A 21,586-nucleotide genomic window follows, 5' to 3' on the forward strand; every position below is an offset into this window, starting at 1 on the left:
TTTGGGTCGACAAGTTTTAAGAAGTTCCTTCGATATTTTAAAAGAATATATATACAGCGAAATTTTTTGGACGATCCCTAAACAGATCTGCTGGTCCTAGCTGCACTTTTCCCCTCATTTCTCTGTTTTTTTTTTCAAACCTTGGACGTATAACCACGTCATTTTTAATAAGAAGATTGCTAAAACTGCATTTGCGAATTATCATTTCATTGTTTTAATATCAATTGCTAGTCTAAATACTTGGTATCGCTACCGAGAAGTCGAGGGCCCTGAACGCCAAGTAACACCAGGTTTTGTTTTTCTTTAAAATGGAAAGTACATGCGTCTTTTGTATTTTACAAATTGAATCCTTATCTGAATTTTTCTTATTTAATAATTTAAGAAAGATATTTTGTCGATCTTTCAAGGTCCGCAATAAATACGTTAGGTGATATGTCGTGATAGCAAATGATAAAAACGGTGGTCCGAAATTTGTACAAATTTTTCAATCTCTTGGTCCTCGGTTTTGTGGGCGGATCGAATTTCGGGAACCTCTTAAAATTCGACGGATGGATTGTCTTGTAGGGAGAGGGAGAGGTGAAGATGAATTGGTTTTTTTTTTATGTATATCACAGTTGCAAGCTCTGCCTCGTTAATTACGCTGGTAAAAATTATCGAGATTATCGGAGAATATGAAGTATCGGTACTCTCTCCTCGCGCTGGGGTCCCTGTCGCGGATTTACCGTTTATTGCGATTCTTCATGGTGAAGCGTCTCCAGAAGTTGCCGCTCTTCTTCGTGGGCGTCGCGGTGGGCGCCTCGTACGCGTAGCTGGACTCATCATCCGTATCCTGGGCGCTGGACGCCTCTCTGGTCGGCGAGCCACCGTGTCCCGAATCCCTATCGTCCGTCCCATTTTTCTCCAGACCTGCAAGATACGAGTTTACCAAAAGCCAAAGCAGAGTACATCTCTCTTTTTTTTCTTCGCTAAAACTTGAGATACAAAATTTGTGTAGATCTTATTTTGTACAAATTTACTCTTTGCATCCAATTTGATTTTTGATAGTCAGTTCTCAGAGACTTGGGAAATATTCATTTCTTTTTCTTAACGAAATATTACAATATCTTCTTAAAGAAGTTATATAAATTCCGATGATGTTTAAATACAAAGTCATTCGCTCTGAGATCTTAAGACGAGATATACTAAATTGTAATAAATTATCTTTTAATCACACCCCGAAGAGATCTTGAAGCAATTGGAAATAAAGGAACGCTCTAAGTAGTGGCTTATTACCGCTAAAAATATGACTGTCATTCAGGGATCAATTTTAAGAAAAATAAAAGATATCTCACCGCCACCGCGCAGCATGTCGAGGAACGTGCTCTCAGCATTGCCACGTGTGCGCCCCTGCTTTTGGGACGGCGTGCCGAAGCTCAGACTCTGCATATTGATCTCCGCCTTGAGCTGCTCCGGCGGTATGTCGTCCACGCGGAACTCATTCGGGTCCTCGACGAAGGCCTGCTGCAGGTCGCGCATGATCTTCTTGCGTATGGTCTTCTTCATTGAGAGATGCCGCTCCAGGTGCTTCACGTCGCTCTCCGTCAGCGTCTTGCTATTGTCGCGGCGGCGCGACTTCTTCTTCTTGCTGTTCTTCGGGCTCTCCTCCTCGCCGGACGTCGAGCCCACCGACACGGCGCTATCGTGACCGGGCGCCTTGTCCTCGGCCTGGCCGCGAGCGTTCTCCCATTTGCTGCCGAAGCCGAAAATGTCCCGCAGATGGGGGATGTTCCGGTCCACGGTCTGCTGTCGCGCCATGGCGATTTCGGCTCGTGTGAATGGCAGGGGTGACTTCGGATGGCAAGAATCACCCTCGAGCTGCCCTTCTTTGCGATTTCCTCTCCTGAAAAGATCCGAAAGATACAATTAGCATATATCGATGCGAAATTAAATAAAAGCGACTGAGTAAATTTGACGATAATATTGCGGAAAGAAACTTCGCTACGCTGTGGTGGTGCGTCTACGAAGAAATATCGCGCCATGAAATAATAAAGTTCGTGCGATTCGAGAGTTTCGGGCTTGTTCGCGGCCGATCCCTGCGATCGATATCGGCGATCGCGCGCCCACGTTTTCCTTCTCCGCCGTGCTTTCCTCCGCCACGAGGAGTCTCGGTTTTATTTATAACAGCTCGAGTGTAGTACCGGCCCACGAGAATTCGACCGAGATGATCGTATCCTCGCGCTGGCACTACATCCTGAGTGTCGTGAATCTTTGATGTTATCGGGGGTTTGTTCTTCCAGCTTTATAATCCGTGCTTACAATGATATTTCGTATTCCCTTGGAAGTTCAAGATTTACGATCTTTCCTGTCTCGTTGTCTTTTCTGTACTTCCTTTTTCCAGCAAAAATCTACAAACAGTGTGCCTTTTCATTTCCTTAAATCACTTCCAATATATCCGAATTAATTGGGTAAAAATAAAAATTAGTCACTTCGAAAGACCGTTTACGAAATCGTCAAGCCATTATAGCTGCGGCTTGTATTTTTATCTCGCGATTAAATCTCCAAAACTGACACGAGCCGAAATGCGCGAGCTGGACCCACGAGCGTGCACCCGGAAAAAGGTTTGTATGAATTTTGACCTTGCTAGACTTTTACTTAATTTCACAAAAATTATTTCTTTACCTCAACCAAAATTGTATTTCAACGAGACTAGAATTCCTAAGAGGATTTGTATGTATTTCTTGAAATCTCAATGTTCCAGTAGAAGTGAATAAAAATTTAGTAGATTCAAAAAAACATCATTTAAATCAAAAGGCCATTAGAGTCAAATAAGAAAGACGCGCGCGCGATACAGAATATATTTGAATTAAAAGGTAAAAAAAATCAAATTACAAAAATGCGAACGTTTCGGACCTCTTCTTCGGGTTCATCTTCGGCGGAATTGACATAACGGTGAAAGTAATTCAATGAATTACAATAGTATATAATTGTAAAAAAAAACGTGATTTCAACGTATCTCATTTGTTTAATCTAACTAAATCTTTTTTCCGGGTGTGCGCAAAAGTCTCTTCTGCCATATGGACCGTCGCCGCGTCGATGAGCTGATTTGAAGTCGCAATTGTTCGAGCACCGACTCACGTATGCAACTTGCATACTTAAAATATTATTTCGCAACGCGCGCAGGCAGCCGGTGGCTGACGGTGGCGATTTATCTTCGGCCGCCCAGCGCTCGGCCGACCGTTCTCCAGTTTTCCGTCGCAACGTATGGACCAGCGCGACGGCGCGCGTTGCGTTTTCCGGTTCGACGGAGAACTCGTTTACGAGAGGAGAAAAAAGGCCGCCCGGATATCTGCATACGGCAACCGGGATCGCGCATTGTGAGCCAGTCAGCCGCGACCTGCGACCCACGGGCCGTAAACGAGAGGCCCTGTTTTCGAGCGAACGAGAACCCTCCGGGGCTCCACGGGGCCACCCGAGGTGGAACAAAACGAAGCGAACGACGAAGAGGCGGTTTCATTTCATCTACGAATGTCTAATTGGAATGGCGCGCCGTCAACCTGGACGTAAGGTGAACGTCGGGAAAACAATTCTTTCTCCCAGGCGTCATCAGGATACCCAATTATCGGGATGTCGATTTAACGCGGCCGACACTAGCCAGCCAGATAAAAGATTTTGAGGGAGCTTATGATGCACTTGACTGCAGATAAATTGGATTCATCATGCTGGCCGTGATTCATCCGCGATATAAATTTAAGCGGCTCTCCCCCGACGTTGTGTCAGAGGGACCATAAGTCAGATCAATGTCACTGCCATGATTTTTCTTGTTGCGCGTGAGTCACTTGGTGGTTCAGGCCTTGCTCCGCATCTTGGGAAATTGCACGCGTCGACGTGCCGTGCATTTTCCCCCCCGAGTATTTATCGCGATACTCGCTCGATTACGCTCGTCGTCCATTTCATCCGAGGGCGTGCGCGCAAGGTGTTTCATCCACGTTCTCGCTTTAACGACAGGGAATTGTAAGGTGAATTTCAGTTCAATTTAAAATTCGCCGAAGCACTGTACGCCTGGGTCCTCGACAAAAGGATGCTAAGGAACCAATTGGTTTGAATTGATTCTCAAAAGAGATCAAAAAGGTGCCGCCGAGAGATGCGGGTGTGTCGCGCCTGTACTCTTCGTAACGCGTATTCTCCGCCACTGTAATCGTCGTACGCGACCACAATCGAGGTGGTTGGGCAACGAGGAGGCGAGGAACACGGTCCTCTCTCTCTCTCGCTTCACCTGGGTAGCCGCCGCCGCTTGGCAACCAGAACCGACTCGCCGCGACGAAACGAACGATACGGCGAGATACCGGTCGCCACGCCGTGAACCAGAGACCTTTCACGTTCCCTTCGCGCTGGCTCTGTTATCTAACGATGTATATATATGAGCGTTACGTTCGGTCAGCCGCCACGACGCCTAGTAAACACGATCCAAGGATTCGAGCGCAGCTCCAACTTTGTAGCCGCAGAAACACTTATTGTCCTAATCCTATGATTTCCATATAAATCAGCCGAGAAAATAGCGATGACGAAAGCTAATAACTAGGGATCTCAGTCGATCAACGATTATGAATTGCTATCTTCAAACACCGATGAAAATTGAGACAAAGTTAGGTATACGTGAAGCTACAAAAAAAAACCCGCGTAGACGGTCTTACTAGCGCGCTCCCCTTAAAAATAGGACTTGAAACCGTTTTGAAAGTTCGCCGTTTAGCGTGGTTTCTCATCTCCTCTCGGCGAAGATACCGAGGGCAGAGGCGAGCACCGGCGAGCGTCTCGAAGATTATTCTGGGAGACGATGCGTCTGGAGAGATTTCGGTACAATAACCTCCCGCACGCCCACGGGGCTAGGCATGGTGCCCATAACGCAGCGACGGGCTACGATGTACCGTAAGGCCGCCGGTGCCTTCACGCATGGTAGACCGAAGCGGGCAGGACGTGGAGAACGGGCGCGCGCCGCGTATCGATTCGCCTTCTCTACGAGCGACGCGTCCGTCGCGTCGCGTCGCGACGCGTGCATCAATATTTCCCGCATCGCGCATCCTACGAGCGTATTGACCTGGAAACGCGGCGGCCGTTCGCGTAATCAAGATCTGAATTCTCGTGGATCTGGACGAGCCGGTCTCGCGTCGCGCGTTGCGAAAGACGAGACATTTATATCTAATTCGAGTCGCCTTGCAATTCTCAAACTTGCTGGTTTGAACTTCATCTCGGCTAATAAAAGAGAGGAGGTAAGAATGAGAGAAAAAGTGGAAGAGGAGAGAGAGCTCGCTCTTTAAAACGCCATTTTTAGAAATTCATATCTCTTCGATATTTACCTTCACCCCCATCCAACTCTACACGAAGAGAATTTTCTCTCGAAACTCATCCTGAAAATCGTGTAATCGTGGGATAACACGGCATTTCCAGTTTACTAGTGAAATGTGCTCAGAAAACTCTCATAGACTTCTTCAAAATGCCATGGTAAATTTTAAGAGAAAATTCCCTCCGTCTATCAACCATTGAAGTATAATTCTAAAAAATGGAGTGTTCCAACTTTATAACATCTCACCGGTGTTTCCACCTCGCTTTAGTCAGCTGAGTCGCCCAGAGAGACCTCGAGTAATAACTTTTCCGGTGTGTCTTCGACAGATTCGCACCAACGACTACAAATACGCGTGTTCAAGCGAGGTCGGTAATATCTCCGTTATCGTAAGCACACAAGAGCCCGAGGTTAAGCCTTTCACGAGGGAATAATATCTCTCGGTGCGGTTTTTACAGACGTAACTCGGTCCAGCCTGTCGAGCTTGGAACCTTTCATTGTCTTTTTACAGTCGTGTCCTGCGTTAAATCAACAATTTTAACAATATTAGTCTCCATTATCGCAGAGGAAGGTAACATAACTTCACTGACAGCGAGTCCCGAGAGGATCGTTCAATTTTCCTGCCGCATTGCCGCGGAATAAAGCATTATTCGCGCATCAGCTTCATTTTGTTGGAACGACGAATATCAATTGCGGTGTTTACCGTGAAGAATCCCATCAATTTCCAACAAGACACCGATGCTTCGCGATCGGCATTTAACGCGGCCAATTAAATCGTCGGACGACAACAGAGGATGACTACTTGCCGGCGCGACCGGTCCTACCACTCTGTCCGCTACTGGCGACTACGAATTTTCGTGTCACGCCGCGATCGACAGCATCGTTACGAATTCATAACGACGTTACGGCCGTCCGGCGCGAGAAATTAACGACCGGAGAATGCAGGATAACTGTTATTCCTATCCTCTTCGCCATCGGCGGCGATCCCCTCGATCTATAATTTGCGGAAACGATCGCCCGAGATGCCCGGTCTCAATCCTCTTCAACTTCTTCAACTATTTAATAAAATGTCGTTTTATATGTAACCAAAGTTTGCTATTACTGTCGTCCTACTGAATAACAAAAATTTTATTTCGCCTCTTGAATATTGGAATCCATTTGATTGTAATATTAAAATTACGATTTCATAGAATTGTACTAACTTTTCAAATTACAAATGGCATTTCAATTGTTGCGTGTAATGTAGAAAATATTCTTTTAAGCAGTTGTGACATTTGTATGCATAGACAAAAGCTCAAAAGTGTCACGATGAAAAACGTAATTTTGAGTGAAAAATGATAATATAAGTACGTTCAACTGTTAACCATTGTAAGCGTTATATATTCTTACACGTTGTAGTAATTAATATAATAATAACGGAGCTACGCGCGTATATATACGTACATGTATATAAGACGTCCTACATGAAAGATGTATGAAGTACCACGTAGTACACGTTCGTGTGATCGATCGTTTCATTCGTATAGCCTTCGTGTATCGAGAAAATCATACGCGCACGGTTCGAATTCAAGGAAAATACTTTTTCACAAAGAGACTGTGCCCTTCGAGCATTTCATGACGTTACAATACAGTAAATCGTATTTCTCGCTGAAATCTTTTTTCCGTGCAGAATAAAAGGAATAAAATCGTGAAATCAATTTCTCTTCTTAACAAAAATTTAATCGGACGCTATCTTTTTATTTTTTTATTCGTTTCGGACACCTTGAGAATCAAATCAGACACTAAATCTATTTTTACTTGAAAATTTTGATTTCTCTGATTTGATGTCGTAGTTTACCATTCGGTAGGTGAAATTTTTGTCGAACAGACATTGATTCCGGTTATCCAAAAATAGATGTATAAACTCAAATTCCTGATTTTAGTTTAGCGATGATCTACCAGACGAAATAATCAACGACATCAGTTTCAACCAGTCGCACCTTTCAATCGAACCGTCCAATCCAATCGAGGAGCGTTTTGATCCAGGGGTGTCACAAGCACGTCACACATCGCACCGCTTCGTACATTTTCCCGCAAAAATGTTGCATCGTCGGCAACGTTTCAAGACTCGACTAATAACCGCAGGTCGGAACCCAACGCGAAACACTTGCTGCGAAGATCGTGGCAAGACTGAACGCGTCGCCGTGCTGAGCCGCGCCGACCTGCGACTTTCACTTCGATCAACGAGAGGCCCCTTCTCGACACGCTTATTCGCGATGCACCCACGCTCTCGTGTCTCGATCGCGACATGCTCGCGCGAAGAACGAGGCACGATCGCGATACGATGCGTCCGCCGTGGAACATGATTTTCCGTATTTACGGGCGCTAAAAACTGGGAAATACTTACTAATAATTTGGACTAATCGATAAATTATATAATCGATGGCACTTCGCGACTAAGCATTTCCAGATTTGATAGTTCCAGAAGACGAAGATACATTCCTATTTATTACTATATATCTGTGTGACAAAATTTCGAGACATTATCCACATGGCACTATACACAATTTGTTGTTTGGTACACTGAAAAAAATTTCTGGTTGAATATGGACGAATCAGATAATTCCTTTAGGATTTACCAGAATTCCTTTAGGATTTACCAGAATTTCTGTAGGATTACAGGAATTCTGGTAAATCCTAAAGGAATTATCTGATTCGTCCATATTCAACCAGAAATTTTTTTCAGTGTATGCTTCGTATCCTTTGACTCGTTCGCTAACCCGTTGAAAACTCTTAGCCGTAGTAATTGTTCTTCAAATTTTGCTCTGTGTACCACACGGCGAGAAAAACACCGGGCTACAACTAGACCAGGATTCGAACCTGGGACCACCCGCTTGCCGGGCGAATGCTCTTCCAACTGTGCTATTCGGGCCCGCACTGGAAATCTTTCTCGCTTACTTATTTTAGTTTACTGAATAAACTAGAGATAAAGAGACCACATTGGAATGATAAGTAGTGGAGATAACTATATGCGTTTTGTGCAGCAAACTAAGTGAATGATGCAACACAAAACAATGTGGATGCACCTACTATTTATACGGCAACATTTTAATTTCAGTCATTTCTGCCTTAGCCGGTCTTTCCGTGCAATTAATCGCTCAAACATGTTCGCGAATATTACGACTTAGGTATTTCTTTGTTAATACGATGCCGGAAAGGGCTAAGAACGAGGAAAAATCTTGACCCAGTGAGTCAGGACGTAGTAAAAGGACGGTATCGCCGGAGCTGCTTCTCGTAACTCACATTGTACGCATGCAAATCTTCCTTTCTATGTTAATCAGGTTAACAGGCTTTCATCTTGACGCGCTCGATATGCCACGATTAGCCGCGGGGGCGAAAACGCACGGGAGAGACAGAAGTGGGTAAAACGCGCGTCTCTGCACCGGACGCGCAAATCGCGCGCAACCGGCGCGCGAGATCTTATCCGGCAGCCGCAGTTTCCACGATCGGGATGCATCAGGCCTGCGGTAACTGAAGCTGAATGGGGCCCCTCGTGTGAGAAAGGTCACGCATCACTGGGTTACCGAGTCGAAAAAGAAAAACGAAGCGCCCGATTGTTGCCGGTTGCGGTTGCATTTCTCACGCGGAATTATCCGCAAGTCTGATCAGCTGATTGAAAGAAAAAGACAGAAGGGCGCGGAGAGATGTGCGATGCGTAAGTAAAACAGCAGCGGACTCGCAAACTGGCCTCGAGAGGTTAATTTACGTGCAAGAGCGGGGCGGTTTTCTCTTTTCTTTTGGCTGATTTCTCTTTAAAAGTTGGAAAGAAATCTAATCTCGAAATTAAGTTCATTAATTTTCCACGCGTTACTACAAAAAGGCGAGTGATATCGCCGTTGAAAATCCTTCGGCGATAAATAAATCATTCGTCTAACGTGAAACCCGAAGTGAATCACACCGTGCGAAAGAAGACTCGGCATTTTTATCTCGCTGTAGCTGAACGCGTTCCTGCGCGAAGGAAAAAAGTTCAGACACGTTTCGTTGTCTCGGATCGCGTGCATGGATCTTTATCGGCGTTTCCACGATCTCGCGCCCGCGCTTCTCAGTTGGTCTTTCGATACAGCCAGACGGCCGCTCGAAGTTGGATTTCCAAGTGGATTCGCTTCCGCGGTGAACGGCTGAGGCGCGCATTTCATGATAAACGAAAGCAGCGAACCGATTTCTTACGTAAAATCATCCTTTTCTTCCTTTCCGCAGCTTCTGTCGTTCCCCGCGCGCAAGTTCGTCCGAGGATACGTCGGTCCCTCGAGATTTTTGCACGCGTCGACTTCGAAACTAACGATCCGTACGGTAGCCGGTAAGGTTTCGTAAGAAGACGCAATTTGCGGCGGGAAAAAGTATCGCGGCTAATGATCTTGTTACCGTAAGAGAATTGCCAAATCGTCCTCCTCCTAATTCGACTTTACCTTAGCGGAAATTCGGTGACACTTGATTCTAGTTTTTATACTTCTCTAATTTTCAATATAAAATGCTAAGTCTCCCATTAAGAATTTATCATTCATAAACAACGATAATTGCTCGGCCGGCGTTACTTTCCCGGTGCACTCCGACGAACTCACTAGGATTCTCATCGCGTTTTATTGTATTGCGATTTCTTTCTCATCGTTGAATGTTTATTTCTATGTTCCATTATAACGAAACGGTTTGTCGCGTTAATTACGTGGCGAAAAGTTATCAGAATCGACATTAGTATTTTCGAACCAATAGTAGACACAGTGTCTTTAAATCTCTTGGTGATTCACTCTATGGTTCTATTTTCACTCCAAAAACTTTAGAGTACGCGACCCTTAAAAATTGGATAAACGATAAGCAAGCAATCTAACATGATTTACATTAATGAATTATTTTATGAAGATAATTATTTAAGAAATAGATACACGGAGAGACCGATATGGTTACCACATGTCTAATTAGGGTTGGCACAACCCCAATAAATATTTGGGACAGCTATATCTGTGGTTGTCAAACCCACATTGGTGTGACAAGTAGTGGAGACAACTGTATGCATTTTGTGCAGCAGACTTAGTCAATGTTGCAACACGAAACAATGTAGATGCCCCTACTATTTATACGGCAACATTTTAATTTTAGACACTAACACCCTGTCGCGGCTCTTAGTCCTTTATTCCTTCAAATTTGTGTCTATCACATTTGAGCCATATTTCATTAATTTTAATTTTAGTTATTAGCCGGTCTTTCCGTGTAAGAAACAGATGTTACGATTAGTTTCTAAGGAGTTTACTGGGAATTGCTGGAAAAGTAACGGGGAGATTGATTCCGTAACTTATAAGAGATTTACATTGAGTGTAAGACAATATCTAAAGCGGACGACCGGTTGCCAGGTTACTCGCTAATTCTGATACCGCGCAATTAGTTGGCAGAGCCGTGGCATCGCTTTTTCTCGACTGCATGCAACGTGTTTGTGGCGATGCCGTTATTAGCGTTATCAGTTACTCTATGCATTCGCCGACACGTAGCCGAACCGCGGCTGATTACGGCGTCTGCTCGCTTCTATCGGTGTGCTGTAGTCCGTTCCTTGACTTCTCTACATTGTACAGTTACTTCGGGTGAAAGGTGAGAGCCTTTTCCCGTATCTCATGGCGAAAAGAAGAAGAGATGCGATGGAAGGAAGATTTTAAAGAACAGCGCGCTGTAAATTAGGTAAAGAAACCGTAATTAAGGAAATTAATCATTCTGGAGCATCCTGTACTGTATACCCGTATCCTGTCCAATAACCGAGAGACTGCCACGTGAAATAAATTGAAAAACGCAAATTCGAAGGAATAAAGACTAAAGATCGATAATTCTTAGTTTAACGTCTGACGTTCACAAATATAGGTTTATACTTGAAATTTGTATATTTTTTCGAATTTGTGTTTATCACATGAGAGCCTTGCGAATTTTATTAATTTGTTAAAATAAATTGATTTCTCACTTCCGAGCCGCGAAACGCATACCGCTCGGTGACACGGGGCTTAATTTGTATTTGCGATACTGAGTCATAACAATTAGACTAATTTTAGAAGCGACGCGCAGCGTTTCTCTATCGAGTGTCTTGTCAGAAAGACGCATCGATCGTCGCTACTTATCCAACGTTTATTAAAATCGGAAAAAGGAGAAATGAGAGAGGGAGTGTGAACCCGTTCTCCTAAGGTTACAACCTAACCCGACGATCGCGACGAAGGTTCTCCGGCCGGCCCGAGGAAACCGGTATTAGAGTCAATGAGAACTGGCTCTTTGCCCGGAGAACATGATGTCACTTTCGTCGAGCGCGCTTGTACTATCCCCGAGTCAACACAGAAAAAAAAGGAGGGAGAAACAACGAGCAACAATACGCGAGATGAATAAGAAACGCGAGAATTATGACGTTACGAAGCGATCGACTTGCTCCGATTTTTCTCGCGGTTTTCCTTGACACTTTTCCGCGCGGATTCAACTGACATCTCACAAGAGATGTCCCGAACAAAAAGTAATTCTTTAAATATCCTAAAGACCCTTCTACGATTTTCGGCTAAAGATAAACGTTAAGAATAAGACGAGCATATTGAAATTTTATAACTACATGTAAGTGAGCATACATTTATACATGAGAGTCAATTTCTTATGTAACGCGATGCTTTTAACAGAAGATAACGTTGACGTTTATGTTCGGAAAATTAATCGCCCGGAAGGGAATTAAATACCGCGTTACCGCATTTCCTCACGGCGCTGCGCTACGATTGCACGAATGTACTTTGACGGATGCGCTGGTTATCACATTGTGTAGTTTGTACACACCGAGCCAAATTGAATTAATGTTAATTAAATTTCCGTTTCACACGTTTGGCCAATTAGAACACATTATGCCAGCTCAAACTTGGACCTTTTACGATTTTTATGAATACAAATTTATGTAAAAGATATTAAAATAATCGTTAGGTATAATACCTTTCTAAAAAGATATTAATCAAATCAATAATTATTAAATAATTAATGAAATGCTAAAATTGATATAAATACGTAATGCAGTTAGACATCTAAAACTTTTCTACAGTCCAATTGTGTAGCAATTTAGATTTGCTGTAACTTTAAAACAATTGCAAAGTATAATAAGGAGGAGAATCTAAAAGTAAAGTTTTTATTTTGTTGCGCACAATTGTCTTTCATAAATGCCAAGAATATCATGTATAAAAGTCAGCGAAAGTTCGACGATCATTATCAAAGTTAGTAGAGTGTCGCGCGCGTCAGGGAAGGAAATTCGGGGATCGTCCCGGATCCCGGTCATCTGGCTGTCCGGCGAACAAAGGAAATAAGTTTACCGAACGCGACTGAGAGACAATGCGCCTCCTCGTCCGTCGGTTTTGCTCCCCGGAGGCGGTCCGCTGTGTGTGCATGCTACACCGAGCAGAAACTCCGATCTACGTTACATAAGAGAAAAGTGTAAGCGGCCCCGCCGCTGCCGCGTTATGCCGTTGCAAGTTCTCGCCTCGCGAGGCTGAATCACCCGCGCGTCAAGCCAGACAGATTTAATTATAGACGTGATCAAGTATTTTCCCAAAAGAGTCTCGAGTATTTTTCTTCAACCACGCGATATTATAAATTCCAGTTTACGAAAGTGCAGGGAGAAACGTTCGCCACACGGTCGCGTTCACGCTTGCGGAAAAGGTAAAGTGTAAGATGAAACGTCGTATTCGATTGAGCGTTAACAAACGCGCCGCTTTTTGCGCTTATCAGGAAGACATTAATGATTTACGGCCGATTTACGGTTATCTCTTTTTCTCTTTTCTCTCGTTCACGAACGCGACGAACATTGCGAGCGCCCGCGTTGCAACGCGACGCGATCGCGAATCGCTGAAACTTCATCCGCGACCCCGATATTTAAGCACCGCGATTCGGTTCACTCAGGCAACCTCACGATACACATAACGAGACCGTATTCTGTAGAACAAAAGGAAGAGGCGCGCGAAGAATCGACACGACCGTTTTCACCGCATGCGCGGATTCAATACTCGAGCGTTTTCCCTCTCGCGCGCACAGCAGTCGATTACTCTCTCGATCCATTTCATTTATTTCGATCGATCGTTTTCTCGCAATTTGAAAAATATTCGCGACACCTGCACCGTGGTTTGTAACAATATCGTAGGAAAGGCGACAAAAAGCGGAAATGTAAGCGGTTTGCAGCAGTGATAAAACGAATAAAAGTCGCTTTTTGTCGTTGCCGTTTCTCGGGACTATTTCCGTGGTGCACTTTGCGTAATACCGCTTCACGCTTGTCCGATTTCACGCTTATCAGTCGACGGCGACCGCCGTGAACGACAAGAGATCCGAGCGCTTTTGCGCTAATTGCGCGCGATTTTCTCATTTATTTACGCTATGATCCTGCGGGATCGGAACGACGTGTCCGGTAGCTTTCTCGAATCAGAGGCTTGCTGGCTCGATTAGCTGCGTAATAATGGAAAAGGTGAAACCGATTAACTGGCGGAAATGTCACCGATTAGACGCTGATTTTAGTACATTTTTTTAAATGATTAAAAACACACCGTTCTGACCGTGAATTCAGATCCTTTTCAAGTGTAGGGCAATACTGTCGACTTGATCTTTATGTCTGTCGTATCAGCAGGTGTGAACTTGGCCACGCAGGTGTTTTCGCTACACCTTTTTTCCAACGTGTAATCCGCATTGCGTGACGATTGCGCCCGCGAGACAAACGAACGACCTGCCGCCGATCTCCAGGAACGCGATCCTTCCACCGCGGCAACTTTCCATCCTTTCTTTTCTGAATCCTCGCAATTTAATAGGCCTCCGTACGGCCTCGATTTACGATACAACAATGGCGCGGCGCGCAATGGAAATGCATTTATAATTTTCCCCCCGCGGGAAAACCCGCGCGATAAACCGGATGACAAATGGCGTTTCTCTAAGTTGCCCATCCGCCATTTCTCAGCCGCGCGTATTAATTCAGCTGCGGGCTTCCGGTGAAGAATATCGGCGTGAACGAGGCATAATAAATTACCTTCCGTCCCGCAGAATAGATATTTAGAAAATAAATGACGCTCGCCCGGTACTGATAAATGTCCCACGCATCGCTCGGAGTCGTGCATCGATCTTCATTATCAGCGCGCGTCAGTTCTTATAAAAATAAAGCTGAAGGGGCATTTAGTTTAGTAATCGCTTTCCTCTATATATTAAAAAAGGAAATGTTTGAATGATTGGAAGATACGAAAGAACGACGTTTTCTGTGATTATGCCGTACATCCTTTGTATTGTTTCTGTTATAAATTTACTATAATTTCCCGGCAGTCCTGAGCGTGACTTCTGCGCCGATTTCGTCCTTTCTAATTGTAGATGTTGAAAGAACACGACTTCCTTTTAACTCGATATAACCTGGTAATCGCAGGTGCCATCACCGGCAATGAATCTAGATTTCGTGGATTGCGCGGTACGTGGCTCGTTAAATCATCAACTTGGTCGATCCAAGGACGCAAGTCGTCGAGGACGCGCATCATCGAGGTCGCGAGTCATCCCGCTCGATCCTCGTCGCTTTTTTCCTTCTCATCCTTCTGCGTGCCGAGCCGAGATCTTTTCATTCCTCTTTAAACTAGTCTTTGAATCGCGCGGGTCAACTATTACGTTAGATTGTTACACGTAAATAGATTGGAAAGCCAGAGTTTCGTAAGAGGTACTCATAAAGCGCGTTTTTGACATGTTTAAGTGACGTGTTTTTCTTGGAAAACATTTTTCAATCCCACATATGATTCTATGTATCCACATTATAATAAAGTTCGTGAAAAAAAATGATGAATTTTGAATGACATAATTTTACTGTAAACACAGCGCTGTCTAATTAATGTAGAAATGTAAATAGTCGCGCAACAATAATAATTTTACACGTAAAGGGAGAATATTAATACACAAGAATAAACAGCAGTAAACACAACATAACGCAATTCTCGTTTTTCCCCCTTACTATTCCTGCTGTCTTCAAAGTACATACATTTCCCTGTCGATCATAAAACTTGAAAGAATATAACGACTTCACATGTTTCGGTGGAAATGCATTTGATTCCCTTCAAAGGCGTCTGAGAAGCGACTCTAATACCGACATTTCACGCGCGAATCAATAAAAAGTTTTATGCTCTTCCTCGTCGAGTTTTGCTCGGAGTAACATCTGCATTTCGCGAATACCGTAGTCCTTTATGCCAGTCAGCAACCGGGATCGCCATTATGCATTCGCGGCGAACGATCAATCGCGCGAATTTGGAAACGCTTTTATAAATTTTATTGCGACCGGCAGGCACTTTTATTAACAACGACGAGAGACGAGGGTATAACTTTTAACGGCGACTTTATTTGCGTCCTTTCTCTTGTCCCCTTCGTAAGCTCCCCGTCGCCGGGGTGATACGAATTTAATTGCGTCTAATGAAAATTTAATGCCGGAGATTCCTGCCGCACGTTTCTCTGTGCTTAACGGCCTCGGGATTCGTCCGTGGTGGCACAGAAAGGAAAATCCTGCAATTTATGAAAAATCCGAGGCACGCGTCCTGACTGGATGTACGGCTTCACCGTTTCAATTGTAATCAAGAGCAATAAAATAAACGTAGACATCTGTCTTCGCTAAAAAGTATAGTTGCATGAAAATGTGTGAACGGTTCACTCGGCCTCGCTGTGTTCGGATACGTTTTACGAAACGATTTTATATCGCCGAACGTAAAGATGTTAAAGATGGTTGTCCGTTTTATTACCGCATATTAATGTGTGTGATAAAAAAAATTACAATTAAGATGTGCAAGGTGAGCAAATTGAGAAAATAATCGCCAATAATTTGCGATGTAATGAACGCTGTGAAAATAATGAGACATTCGATTTCGAGAGAGCTGTAACAACATAATAAATTACGCATAAAACGACGTCTATCTCTCGAGAGGAGGTGTCGTTAATCTCGTCAAATATTAGCCGCAACGCGCGTCGCGAGGAAGTGGAGGAGTCAGTCCTCGCGGTGGTTCAACGTACTCGAGGCGAGATTAATTGAAAGTAGAGACGAACACCTCGGTCGCCCCGCAACGATATTGTTGCGTGGAAAGCCGAGGTGGAAACAAGAGACAACGTTTGCTTTCGTGAAGGAAGTCGTTGTGGTCGGACGAATCGGACCTTGGAAAGAGCCCACCTTAGAGAACAGACGAGGCCTTAAAGGAGGTTCAAAGAGTGTAACACGCAACGACGAGAGGTAGATCAAAGAGAAGCAGAGAGCGAGAGCCAAAGAGAGAGAGAGGGGGGGGTCGTTGCACGTTTTTGTGGTACCGTTTGACCATCGACCACTGCAACAAGCCGGCTATCGGTTCATGGAATTCATCCTAACGATCATCAATCCCCTAATTTTGATCATTTGCGAAATCTCGATCCCCTGCAGACGCGCGTTTCCCTCGTTTCGTTTCTACAAGAGAACATACGGATGCTAAGTTACGATTTTCAGACATTCTAATTAATTCTATGCTATCGATTCATGCAAGGATAATTGCAGAATTGCCGGGTGTATTCGATTATGTAAACGTCAATGTCAGGGCTGTGGAGTTGGTTGAAAATCAGTCATTTTACAGTATATCCTCTACGTCCGAAAAAGACAAGTATCCTATGGTGATATTTGCCTTCCGCCATGCCGCGAGCCACCGTTTCCCACGTTAACGAACTGTCGCGAGGTTCTGGTCGGCTGGGCCGGTGAATTATAATGAATCTATCGAGTTGCACGCCGCGGTGCGCAATTTCACCTTGATTTAAGCAAATGACGCATTAGCGAGCACAACAACGCGATCGCCTGGCAATTTGAGAAAATTCTATAACATTACAAACTACTTCAGCACGTACAAATAGCATATTTTTATTAATCGTCAAGAATTCCTCAGAAATGTTACATTTTTCGGTTTCTCAAACTTATGTAACTTATGCTTCTTGATGTAACATTAACACTTTTGCAAGTCGACGATTCTAGCGCATAAATTACGTCAGCGGCAACTAGCTAGATTTAAAAATGACGTAAAATTATGTCAGCCGCAGATCTGAAACAGGTCTGCCTGTAGATCGAAAAGATGACGTAAAATTACGTCAGCGGTCGCGAACGTGTTAATATTAAATGACAATTTATTGTAGCACAATATGAGAGTTGTCAATTGATGAGCGCGCCGTTCTTACAATTCGCATTCAATAGCGATCGCGCCCCGTCATCTTGGTCTCTGCTAAATTAATGCGCGCGCGCGCGAGCACAATTTTGAGCTCATCAAGGTAAGCGAGTTCGCGATGACGAACCGTTTACGGCGCAGATGGCTCTGTAATTTTGCGCGTGGCTCGACGGCATGCGCAAAAACTGCAGAATGGAGTAATGTGCGTGGCAACTGCAGTTAGTTATCGCGCGGAACAACGTGTAACAAAGTGTTATGCACGAGTATATTCATTATATACGCGATTATTAGGTCAAATCGAGTATTAATAACGCGCAGGCACATTTGCCATTAGACTTCACGCGGACTTTCACCGCGCGCGAATACACGTCGAAAGATAAAGCTTTCGCGATTAATTACCTCGCCGGTCTCTCACGTGAAGAAAGAATAATTCTAAAAAGTTTCGCGATAAAATAACCGCGTGGAGCACTTGAAATCACAGGGCGGTAGCTCCTGGCGCGATCGATGATAATCGGCAAGCTCGACGCCGCATATACAGGGTGTTCCGTTCACGGAGCGAACGTTAATGACAGATTTCTTAACGTGACATAAATACTCGGGATAAAGATCTTATCGAGACGCCTAAGCAGCGATATAACTTACGAGTTAGTATCAGCGAATTCGGTTGCTTGCACTAGTGCGCACCGAGTGCACACTGAGGCTTGTTTTACAGTCAATTCTTATATTTAAGGATGGTCTTGAATATCTCTTGACATACTTGTTAGCCAGTAAAATGATCTGTCTAGCATCCGTACGGATAATTTTCTGGCTAAGTGTTCTCTGAACATGTATTTAAGTGAAATATAAAAATTGACTATAAACGGGCCTTAGTGTGCACTCGGTGCGCAACTAGTGCGAGCAATCTCGAATTCGCTCTACGGAGGAGCAATTGAGTGGAAGCTTTCCGCGAGCTTTCATCCACAGGTAAACTTTCGCTCTTCGACGTGTCAAGCAAGTCTTGTTTAGATACATGAAATTTCAATTTAGCCTTGGCTCTCGGAAGAATTCGAAAATGCGTCGCGCGAGACAAAGCCCTCGGCATTTTGTAGAATTGCGAGCGTGAATTCAAAGATTCTGCCATTAGCGATTAATGATCTCGGCAGGAGGAAGCGGGGACACCCTATATACGCGGTTCGGCGCGTCCCTTTTTCTCCTGGCGTCGGATACTGCATACTGGATGCTGCGCGGACCGTTATGCAACCTGCGGCGCGCAAACAGCGAGCGGGCGGTCGGTCGGTCGGTCTTTGCTCGCGCCGAGATTCCCGTTGGCCTGTCCCCGTGTCATCCTGCACGCTGCAGGAGCATCCCGACGACAGCGGCGAAGCCACAAAGACGAACCACCGTCCGCGACCATCGACACGAGTACGCGCGTCTCGGATGCTGACGAGAACGCGAGCTTTCATCTCGGGCGCGAGCGACTTGACGACGATCGAATTTCGTTTGGCGTCAATGGTGACGTTCGCCGAAACTAAATACTTTCAAGTAAATGGGAAACAAGTGCCTCTCGAAGAGAGAAAATGCTTCGGCCAAAAAAGATCCTTTACTTCGCTCTCTCTCTCTCTCCTCTCTCGGCCTCTCACTTCTGAAGTAACACCTGCGAGATTCAATTCTTTCGCGGCCTCGAACCTTTTCTTTCTGTCCGGTTCAAGTACATTAATGCCATTGAACGTAATCTCGGCGGAATAATTGCACGTAATGCGTCTGCTAGCGCGGCGCAGGTTGCGCAACATAATCAAAAGATAATAACGGAGATAATCGCGATCCAGTGGTACGAATAAAATTTCATAACTTTATCGTCCGGCGCGCGCTTCCCTCACCCAGGTCTTATAACGGGTTGCGCCGGGAGAGATACGGCAGCTATAAAATTTGTAAACGCGCCGGCATCACGAAATCGTTAAAAGCACCGTCTCGGTGTCGGCACGAATCGGGAGGGGGATAGTAACCGATTCTACCACTGGTTTACTGTTATTGCAATAAACGCTGCGATGGGACACGACCGAGGGTACTCTCCTTAAACTTTCCGAGCCGCGGAACGGCAAAATCGTGAAACAGCTTGTACATAATGCATAGGTTTATGTAAGTGCTTCTGGGAATTTTGGAATAAAAAAAACAACTAAATAACATATTTTCTCAATTAACGACATTTCTTTACCATCAACCGTTTATCGTCGTCTTGCCGCTATTAACTTTTTTACCGTCTTTGTCAGAGATTTATCGTGTTCGCGCGGAGAAAATATTCGTCAATTTATGCGTGCTATGATAGCATCTTAGAATAACAGCCACGTCTGCTTGTTCTACGTGGCGCGAGTTTTAATTCAAAGCAAAAAAAACTGAGTAGAATTTTCATTTCTGACTCGCCGCAATTTTCTTTTGAGTAACTAAACTACAAAAAAAAGTAGCTGCCGTAGCTTAAAAACTGCGCGGGGTAACTAAATTTCACTTGTGAAATATAGACAGCTAGTATTTAGTTGCGATAGCTAACACTTTGCTACTGTGCCTATTTTATTAGGCGCGACAGCAAACCGTTCGCTGTGGTTTAGAAACCTATAGTTAAGGCAGCAAAATATTTTTAGCAAATTCTGATTAGCTGGGAAAATTTTTGAAATTTTTTTTAAAATGAAGATGCGAGATAACTCATTCGCTCATTTCGCGCGTGGTCTCGATCCAGTTTCCTCGATTCCAGTTTAAGATACCCTCTTAAAACTCGTGACGTCTAAAACAACTCTCGGAACGCTTTCGAAATTGGCGGTTCGTATGATTTTCAAATAGCTTTTATCGTTAGCCTTACACGCGATCGCGAGCGATCCGCTTTTCCATCGTCAGCTTTCGCGACGTCTACTTAACACGCCTACACCGATCTCTCACCGGGACCGAGGGAGCTTAATGCTAGATATATCGTTCCCGATACAACCCGTACACATTCGACTGCACTCGAACGGCGGCGCGAGTATTACGACATGACGCCGGGTTACCCAAGATGCGCGACGTGTCCGGTAGTTTCTCCCAGTTCCACTGGCTGAACAACCGAAGAGAGGATCCGTGAATACATTCCCACAGGTATATATACGCCCATTTCGATGACCGGTCGGCTCGTCACGGACTCGCGCCCGGCGGCTTTTCGAGAAATCGGCTGCCAATGCCGACGCGAAAAAGGCACCTCGAATAACCGCTCTATATAATAATAATATTAGTTGCAAATAACAAACTACTGCTTGCAAGATTTTCTAAATTCATTATTTCTGCGACGAATGACGCGTTTTTGCTCTTTTTAATTTAATCGAGAAGCAATTGGAAAGAAGACTAGCTTTAAAAAGAAAAAGAAGAGGTAAAATCTAAATTTGATTGATTCATCCAGGAATGAAAGACAGTCGCAAAAACTTGATGATATTCAACGCCTGCAAATTAAAACGAGCGTTTGTTGGAACTAATGATAGTCCGTTCGTCATTTCGTCACTTCTCTCCGTTCCTTTTCTCATTAAAGATTCCGCGCGGCGCGCTTCTCGCGCCGAGCCGCATCGCGAATTTTTCCAGTTATTAATTGCCGTTAATTATCGCTATTCATCGCCCAGATACTCCTCCCCGTTCTCCACGTGGTCTACCCACGACCGACCGACCGATCGCCGTGACATTTGTGCTCGCCGATCGACGCGATCCACTTCGTTCGTGACGCGGAGGCTCAATCATCCGTCCGTGATCCCCAGTTCTTTGCACCGGCATTTCGCGTCTCTTTCTCTCTTTTCCCCTGTCAATCTTTCCTTCGCTCGGTGCGTGTGCCTCTCGCTTTCGCACTGGATCACCTTGGTCCACGGGCCAGCACGCCACCCTCCCCCCTTTGCCCTAACTACTGCCTACACGATTGAATCCCGCATAAAACTGACGGTAAATGCAACTGCGAGACCGAAACCTCTGCGGGAAAGAAACTCGAGTTATCGTGTGTACAAATTGCCGGAAATGATTGCATTTATCGCAGCTGCGGAATGAACTAATAAACACGATGTATTTACACACGAAAGATTTCTTATCGTCTAGATATAAATAGATAAAC

General features: G+C 44.6%; 1 protein-coding gene across 4 annotated transcripts in view; it reads right to left on the reverse strand.

Moving 5' to 3' along the window:
- Positions 1–1,794: 1,794 nt before the first annotated feature.
- LOC105562652 (microtubule-associated protein futsch-like) overlaps positions 1,795–21,586 on the reverse strand; it is a 36,485-nt gene continuing 16,693 nt past the window's right edge. For all 4 annotated transcript variants that reach the window (XM_012013657.1, XM_012013656.1, XM_012013658.1 and 1 more), the window contains one exon: positions 1,795–1,879. The gene's annotated coding sequence lies outside the window, so the exon portion shown is untranslated. The remainder of the gene's footprint in view (positions 1,880–21,586) is intronic.

The sequence above is a fragment of the Vollenhovia emeryi genome, unplaced genomic scaffold (genome assembly GCF_000949405.1).
Source record: "Vollenhovia emeryi isolate VEMERY1.0 unplaced genomic scaffold, V.emery_V1.0 DF939185.1, whole genome shotgun sequence".
In the NCBI taxonomy this organism is placed as follows: Eukaryota; Metazoa; Arthropoda; class Insecta; order Hymenoptera; family Formicidae; genus Vollenhovia; species Vollenhovia emeryi.